At 35.0% G+C, this 9,194-nt stretch overlaps 1 non-coding gene across 1 annotated transcript; it reads right to left on the reverse strand.

The window, feature by feature from the left end:
* Positions 1 to 8,872: 8,872 nt before the first annotated feature.
* TRNAK-UUU (transfer RNA lysine (anticodon UUU)) lies at positions 8,873 to 8,945 on the reverse strand. Its single transcript has one exon. It is a non-coding gene; the product is annotated as a tRNA-Lys (tRNA).
* Between the last annotated feature and the right edge of the window lie 249 nt (positions 8,946 to 9,194).

Genomic DNA, 9,194 nt, shown 5'->3' on the forward strand with positions numbered 1-9,194 from the left:
GGTTTGAAAGGTGGGATTTTGTGGTGGTTATCAGTTTGATTTTGGGCTAAGGTTTGCAATGGTGGTTGGTTGGTGGGTGGGTTTCAGTTTATGGTGGTGGATGGTGGGTGGTGGCTTGGGTTTTCTAATGGTGGTTGGTGGATTAGGTTTTCTGATGGTGGTGGCAGTGGATTGGATTTTCTAAAGGGTGGTGGTGGTGGCTTGGGTTTTCTGATGGTGGTGGTGGTGGTGGCTTGGGTGGTAGATTAGGTTCTCTAATGGGGTAGTGGTGGTGGCTTGGGTGGCGGTTTGGGTTTTCCTATGGTGGTGGTGGCTGGCGGTTTTGCAATGGATTGTTTTTGTTTGGGAGAAGAGAGAACATAGAAAGAGAGAGAGAGGAAGAAACAAATAAGAATAAAAAATAATAAAGAAATAATATTTTAATAAAGTGGTAAAAAAATAAAATCTTTGGTATAGGGTATATTATAAAGCATGACGTTAAAATAGATAAAATAGTGTTTTGAGTTACTAAAAACTATAATACTTAGCAACTTTACTGTAAATACTCTAAATGTGGGACTTTTATTTTTAAATTATTGACGACATCATCACAATTTAGTTGATCATGGTTTGATTGTAAACTTTAAACCTCTTCTTTTTTTCAATTCTCTTTAATAGTTCCACTTTAAAACATTGACTACTGATCATTGACTCATTATATTGACTAGTAAGAGAAAGGTAGCATCAATAATATTAATGCATATTGAAGATTATTGATGAAACTTAATACTTATGGCCTGTTTTGAAGTTTAGAGAGGGAAAAGAGTAGAGGGAAATGGTTCCCCTCCACCTTGTTTGGATGTTTTTAAAATCAGTAAGGGGGAAAAGGGAGTAATTAGTCTTTCCCCTTGTTTGGATGTTTTAAAAATTAGGATAAAGAAGAGAGAAAATGATTAAAATAGACAAATTTACCCCTATTTGAAAATATAAACTTGCAACATTGGTTTATTATTAATTTAGAAAGGGTAAATTGAGGAATTTATCTAGTCAATAATTTATTTACTCTACTCTCCCTCCAAATCTCTCCAATTTGGGGGAATTAAAAATGAGAGGTTAGAGGTGGTTAAAACCCCTCCAAACTTCTCCCCCTCATTTCTTAAAAAACTTTCAAACAAGGTAATTGAATTACTTTCCCTCCCTCTACTCTACTCCCCCTCATTTTTTAAACTTCCAAACAGGCCATTAATTGATTTATTTAGCCGCTCATTTCTTAGCCCTTTGGACTGCCTCCTAGAATCGACCTGGACAAATATCTATCTTGTGTCCTCTTTGCCTTAGTTCAAAAGCCTTGGAAAGGGATGGATCGGGGTCAGGTATTTGATCCTCATCCTTTATATCATATTTCAATTTAATTTGGTCTTTAACTTTTCAATTATATCAATTTAGTTTTTAACTTTTTAGTGCCGTGTCAATTTAATCTTATCTTTCGAATAGAAATTGCTGATATGACAAACATCTAAAATAAAAAAATTAGTTTATTAGACTAATTTTTAATTTTGGCTATTAATTACATTAGCAATTTTCATCTAAGAGGTAATGATAGGGACTAAATTTTCCTAGCCCTTTGGACTGCCTCCTAGAATCAACCTGGATAAATATCTATCTTGTGTCCTCTTTGCCTTAGTTCAAAAGCCTTGGAAAGGGATGGATCGGGGTCATGTATTTGATCCTCATCATTTATATCATATTTTAATTTAATTTGGTCTTTAATTTTTCAATTATATCAATTTAGTTTTTAACTTTTTAGTGCCGTGTCAATTTAATCTTATCTTTCGAATAGAAATTGCTGATATGACAAACATCTAAAATAAAAAATTAGTTTATTAAACTAATTTTTAATTTTGGCTATTAATTACATTAGCAATTTTCATCTAAGAGGTAATGGTAGGGACTAAATTGACACGCTACTGAAAGGTTAAAGACCAAATTGACATAATTGAAAAATTAGGAACCAAATTAGAATATGAGATAAATGATAAGGATTAAATACATAGTTTATCCAAAAAAAAAAAAAAATGCGTTATACTGCATGAGACTATTAAAGTATTTATTACAAAAAAAAATAAAAATAAAATAAAATATAGACGAAAGTCACGAAACCCAAACGCATGGACCAAGTTCATGTGTAAATTGTAAAGAAAAGAATGAGAGTCGTACTTTGGAGGCTTTTTCTTCAACGTTGGGCTTGATTGAAAGTTTTACAAATGGGCTTGAATTGTTGCAACCCATAAGCCAATGTGAACAAATTTTAATGTATGGGCCTAGGACTTCTACTTGTGCAAAATAAAAACTCACACCCGTGACTTCTATAGTCTATATTCATTGTTCAATGCTGGCTTCATCACAATTAATGCTCATGTCCTGAGTTTTTAAATTTAGCAGCTCTATAATAGTATCATTCCTTTTGTAGCAACAAACCAAACTGAAATTTGCTTAACTAAATTGTCATGTTTAGTAAAAACAAAATCAGCAATGGCCTCCAGTGAATTCTACTATTACCCACTGTTACAAACAAGTTTCTGAAGGATTTGTACACCATCCCAAGTTGTCATTAGCTAGTGGGAAAGCAAGCAACATTAGCTCACATTCACCAAAATCTTTGCCTCATTAATTTCCAACAAAATTACTTTGTTTCTTACCTTCAGCAAGTTTTCCTCTTCATAATCTCCTTAGCAGCACATGAATAATATCCCCTTTCTCCCTCTCACCTAATTCATGATTTCTCTCATTAATCGCACTCTAAGGCAAATTATTAACAATGATCAGTTTTTTTTACTTTTTCTCGTCCCCTCCTGTTTATTACACTAATAGTAATATGTCTAAAATAAAAGAGCACTTGCCCCCCAACTCCCCAACCCCCACCCCCCTCCAATTTCACATTTCGTAGTGTGATGAATTCTTTATTATTTTTTTTTTTTTGAAACAACCAACTGGAATCTCATTGCCAAACAGAAAAGGGAGTACAACAAAGCAAAAAAGAAAAGCTCAACACGGTACAGACTAAACACAATCTTCCTGGACAACATGAATCACCATAGGTGGACAAACTCCCTTCCAAACCTGAGACTCTTCCTTTTGCCTTGCATACTACGCAAGCTAATGAGCTGCCCTGTTGTAATCTCTTTTCACGTGTTTGATTTTCCAGCTGCTAAAAGAAGAAAGCAAACTAAGAATTCCCTAATACACATGACCAAGACAGCCATTTGTTTCAGCTGCTATGACACTATGAACAACTGTTAATGAATCAGATTCCAAGATGATTTGAGATAGCTTTTGCTCTTTGGCAAGAATTAGACCCCACTCTATAGCCAGCGCTTCAACTTCCTCCACCGAGTATCGTCCCTGAAGGTATTTACAGCAAGCAACATGAACAGTAGCAGTAGCATCTCTTATAACAACACCCACACTTGAGTTCCTTTCATTCTCAGATGTTACACCATCAACATTGATCTTAAAAGCTCCTGGAGGGGGCGCTGTCCACTTCTCTTATGTCCGAGCCAAGTGTTGAGAGCAAGCTATTGAGGCACTCTTGAATTCTAGAATATACTTTCTAGCATAACTCCAAATATGATTAGGAAACTGACTTGAAGATTCGTGCACTATTTTATTCCTGTTATACCAAATTGCCCATGCAACTCCAAAGAACAACTCCAAGTCTCGTGACGTACTAGATTCAAAAAATTTCAGTAGCAATACTCCTGACAATAGAAGATGTCAAGTGCTAAATATATTGGGTCCAATGCAAGATACCCGACATAAAAAATACTTAGGCCCACCCTCAATTATTGGCAAGTCAAAAGTTGAAATATTTACAGAAATTAAAGAAAGGGTGGAGAAAAAACTATTGGGGTGGAAGGAGAAAATTCTATCAGTGGGTGGCTGAGAGATCCTTATTAAAGCTGTCGCTCAAGCAATTCCAACATACATGATGAGTTGTTTTACAGATCCCAACGAGTCTTTGTGATGAGATTGAAGGTATGATGAGAAAGTTTTGGTGGGGTCAAAGGGGTCAAGGATTGAAAATTGCTTGGGTTAGCTGGAAGAAAATGTGTATGTCAAAGCTGAATGGAGGAGTGGGGTTTAGAAATTTACAGGCTTTCAACCTTGCTATGCTAGCTAAGCAAGGTTAGAGGTTGATCTCAAATCCTAATTCTCTAGTGGCCCAAATCTACAAAACAAGATATTATCCGCATGGTGATATTTTTAGAGCAAAACTTGGATCCAGCCCTTCCTATACTTGGAGAAGCATTTTCAATGGGTTGGAAGTTGTGAAGAGAGGTACCTGATGGCGAGTTGGCAATGGCAATAGGATTCATATTTGGGAGGATAAGTGGCTGCCTACTCCAACAACGTATAAAGTAATCTCCGCCCCCCTTTGATGATTATCCTAGGGTCTCGGCGCTGATTGATAGAGACACGAGGAGGTGGAAAGGTGATGTAGTAAGATCTTTGTTTTTGCCTTTTAAATCAAGGACTATTCTGAATATTCCCCTCAACCACAACCTTCCAGAAGACCAAATCATATGGGTGGGTAGTAAAAAGGGAGATTTCAGTGTAAAAAGTGCTTATTATATTACTGTTGGGGTACTAGATACAATGGAGGAAGGTGAAAGCTCTTCGGGTGATCCTTGGAGTCCTCTTTGGAAAAAGCTTTGGCACTTAAACATCCCTACCAAGGTGCGTATTTTTTGCTTGGAAATGTGTATGAATGCTCTTCCTACCTTTGTAAACTTGCAAAGAATAGGAGTTAATCTATGTGATTTTTGTCCAGCTTGTGGGAAGGAGCCTGAATCAACTCTCCATGTTTTTGTTAAGTGTGAAGTGGCTAAGAGAGTGTGGAGATGTTGGGTGGATGGTCTGGTTCTTGGACTAAACATTTTACCCATGCCACATATTTATTTAGCAAAGAAAGAAGGATGAGTTATTTTGTATCTTTATTGTTGTGTCTAACACTCTGACTAAGTTAATGTTTACTCTCTTTTTTGTTTCACTTTATTTATTACTAAAGATCTTTGTTAGATATCGTTAAATTCATTTATTGTTCTGAGTTTACTGATGAATATGCTTTTTTGGAAATTGACAAATATATTTATTTAACATTGCTAACAATAGGGTCACATATTCCGTTACTTGCCTCTTAAAACTTTGTATGCTTCAAAACCTAATCATTTCTGTTAAAAATATTTTTTCTTCATTTGATTTATACTTCTCTCTTCTTCTTTTTTAGTAAAAGGAAAATATCATTACACACTTCACTCACTTATCTCCCTTCTTTCTTTTTTTTTTCTTTTTTTTTTTGTATTTGATTTATTCTTCACTCACTTATTACATATTTTTATAATCAATGGTAGATGTTAGTGGAAGACCCATTGGCATGAGTATTAGACTCAGTTACTAGAAAGAATGTAAGTCTAACTGTTAACTTATAAATACAACATGTGTCCCAGTGACTAAAATGATCCTAACAAATACAATCACAATGGATTTATCTTGATACAACTTCCTTGATATTGATTATGATAGAAATTATCTAGAGTAGCGATAATACCGAGTGATTTGAGGATTTATAAATCACATACAAAGTAAACTTCCACTAATATCACAAATGGACTTATCAACAAAATTAATAAAAAATTAGATTGTAAACCTAGTTTATGCATCAAAAAAAATCCAATAATAGTAATGATAAGGTGGTCAGGGGCGAAGGCCCAGGGGGGGGGGGGGCGAGTGCCCCCCTAACCTCCCAAAAAAAATCCAAAATAGCAATCCAAATATTACATTATCAAGCATTTTGACCTTGACACAAATGTTCCACACCTAGAGAAGAAAGCAATATTAGGTGCAAATCTTCATAACATTATTTTGTCTTTTTCCAAACAAAACAAAGTTTTGTGAGTCCTACTTAACCTCCATACTTTTTTTCCTTGCCACATGTTCTCAAGCACTGGAAATTGTTTTTCTCAGAGTGCTTTTCTTAGGGCAATTTGTTCTTTGAATGAGGTATTCCCACATACTCATAATAAAAATAAAAATTAGGTCCTTGCATATCAAACTAAAACCTTAAAGTTGCCTAATCTTTTTTCTCTTCTACTTTAACTTTTTCATAATTTCAATTTTGAAACACTTTATTTTTACTATAGAACCAAAATTTAACTACTTTTTTTTTTTTAATGAACCAAAATTTAACTACTTACTACTTAAAGAATAGAGTAAAAAATATTGACTTTTGCATAACTTCTTAAGAGCATTCATGGCCATGAAAATACAACTTTATAATTCTTTTATATTGATTTATTTTCTCAATTTATTTTAAGGAATCAAATTACATGTTTAAATTCTATATATTTAGAATAATCTCTTAATTTGATTGTTATTAACTATGATTTTTTTTTTTTGTTTCATTTATTTTAATAATATGAAATATATACTTATAATCAATTGAGATTATGGAAAGGCTAAATTATAATAATAATTTAGATTCAAATTCTAAACAAGCTCATATCGAGGTGTATTTTACTAATCTTCCAATTGAACAGATTAAACTATGTGTGAAAAAATAAATTAGAGTTTATATTATATTAGATTTTGTATGACAATTGCATTAATAGTATTGTAAGGACACAATTTGGGTTCCCTAACCCAAAGGATGGATGAATTTAGGCCCAAAAGGCCCAATACAATGAATTTGTAGAGAGTGGGTTGGAAAATTGGGTTTTAATGAGTTGGACAACAAGTATAGTGGATTCAAATCACAAGAAAATGAAAATAAATTGGTTTAATCTAAAGAAAATCATCCTCGGCACAATCCGAGAATATCAGTTCTTATATATTTCTTTCAAGTTTGATTACAAATTCAGTTTTCGATTGCTACAGTATTTTTCTCTTAATTTCTCGATCCCTTTCTCTCATTGCCTTCTTCTTATTTCATACTATCCATTTGCCTTCATCTCTGCCCTCCACATGTAGGTTAGATCGTTGGTGTTGATCCCTGTCACATTAGCACCTTTCTAAAGTCTTTGGAAAGTAACTGTAAAGCTGAAAACTATTGTTCAGACATCACTTCCTCATTAATGCAGCTAGAAAGTTAGCTGCAAAGCATTTAATGCAGTGACAGCAGTTTTCCCTTAGATATTTTCTAGCCCCCACCAATTCTGTACGATCATAATGCACGTCTTTATCAATAGAACCTCATAGAATGTCACCCTGGATGATAGAACACACATTTTGATCTTCGTTTCGCCTAACCGAGGGGATATTCCTCCTCGGCCCACTTCTCCTAGCCTTTACAGTCATAGTTTGCTGATGAAGTTCAAAGTCTTATGTCTTCCTTATTATTGATCTATCTTGGACTACTATGCCTCCTCAGACAAGGCCAAGGCCCAACACACACACACACACATATATATATATATATATATATGTGGGGCCCAATAGTTTAGGGGTCCGACTCGCTCGCTTATGGGGAGTCCACAGGCCCCAAACTAAAGGAGGTCAGGGTCCAAGTCCAAAAATAGGAAGCCCAAAGTGACCCGAAGATACAGCCGAGGACAGCTTAGTCCTCGGCAGACCCAAAGTCTCCCGGATTAGAGTGGAATACAAGCTAACTGGAGAGATCAGAAAATATCTTGGGGCAATTGTCCTTAATACCCTTCACTGATATGACACTGCACCTAACAGAGCCGGATTTTTAGGCTTTATTGATCATCTCCAACAATTTCGGGATTAGATTGATGGGACAGATATCTGTCCTGGAAAGATCGACCCTACACGTGGACGAGTGACAACAAACGTAGGTTAGTATAAAAGGAAAGGTAAACTAATAAGGAGGGGGGCTCCCATCTCACTTCCTGAAAAGAAACTCCGGGAATGAGAATGCCCGGACAGTATAGGTGCAATACCATAAAAAAATCCCACCGGCGGGTAACCGGAGAGGAACACTAGCGCTCCTCGGACATGATCTGAGGAGCCAAATCCCTCAAAGTTACAAGGATGTAAGGCCTGAATATCCAGACCAAAACCTTTTCTCGTCTTGGCTCACCTAACGACCGGCCTGAACCAACTCCCCGTGACCCAACGCTAGCCTTTCAAGCCCACTCTCTACAAATTTTATTGTGAGGGATCCATCACGCGCGAGCTCAACGTCGTTGTTGGGCCGCCAAAGAATCGTGTCCCTACAATATATATATATATATATATATTTGGATCTGCGTCCCTACAAGTATATAATTGTTTATCTATTTTGTTATTAATATCAATTAATAATATTTAGACCAATTTTACTTTCAATCTTGTCTTTTAATTTTGCATTCCCTAAACTGAAATTTTGGCTCCACCACTAGGCGGTCTTACTTCGGTAAGTAAAGTGATCACCTCAATTTCAATGTTGAGAATCATGAATAAGTTACTCAGTACTAAAATAAAGACAATTAAGATGGATACATGACACAAAATTAGACTACAATTAAAAACTTATTTTTATTTGATTTGGATTTTTATTGTACTTCAACTTTATCATATTATATATAATATGATTATGAATTTGGAAAAAGTCATATCCAACTACAAATAATTGTTTCTTGAAAATTCAGTTATGATTTGAACGTGCATAATATTTGTTTTATTTTTGAGCTAATTAAAATTGCTATAAAAAAAATAAATAAAAAAAACCTTAATAATTATATACAGTGTATGATTATATTTTTGGATGAAATTTGGAAGCCATGCCCTGAATTGATGGTATATCCAACAAAATATATAATGGTTAAGGAAGCCCAAAGTTTTCCTCAAGGTTCCCTTACCGAAAAAGATTCAAAGTTCATGAAAACTGCAACAACGCCGTCTGTGGGAATCGAACCCACGACCACGTGGTTAAAAGCCACGCGCTCTACCGGCTGAGCTAAGACGGCTACTTGATTTTAGGGCTCCATATATTATTATTGAAGTAAACATATTTCTGAGTCCCTGACACCCGTTAACGGATTCTCTTCTTCATTTTTTTTTTTATTAAATAACCCAACCAATGATCAGTTAAAGACCATATATAATGTTGCACAATATTAATGATTTGTTTCATCAACTAGATGTATACCATACTAAGATTATATGGCATTTTGCTCTAGCTTATTATTGCTAGTATTAATTTGTTGCCATTGATT

This window comes from Quercus robur, chromosome 1, assembly GCF_932294415.1.
Source record: "Quercus robur chromosome 1, dhQueRobu3.1, whole genome shotgun sequence".
NCBI classification, from domain to species: Eukaryota; Viridiplantae; Streptophyta; class Magnoliopsida; order Fagales; family Fagaceae; genus Quercus; species Quercus robur.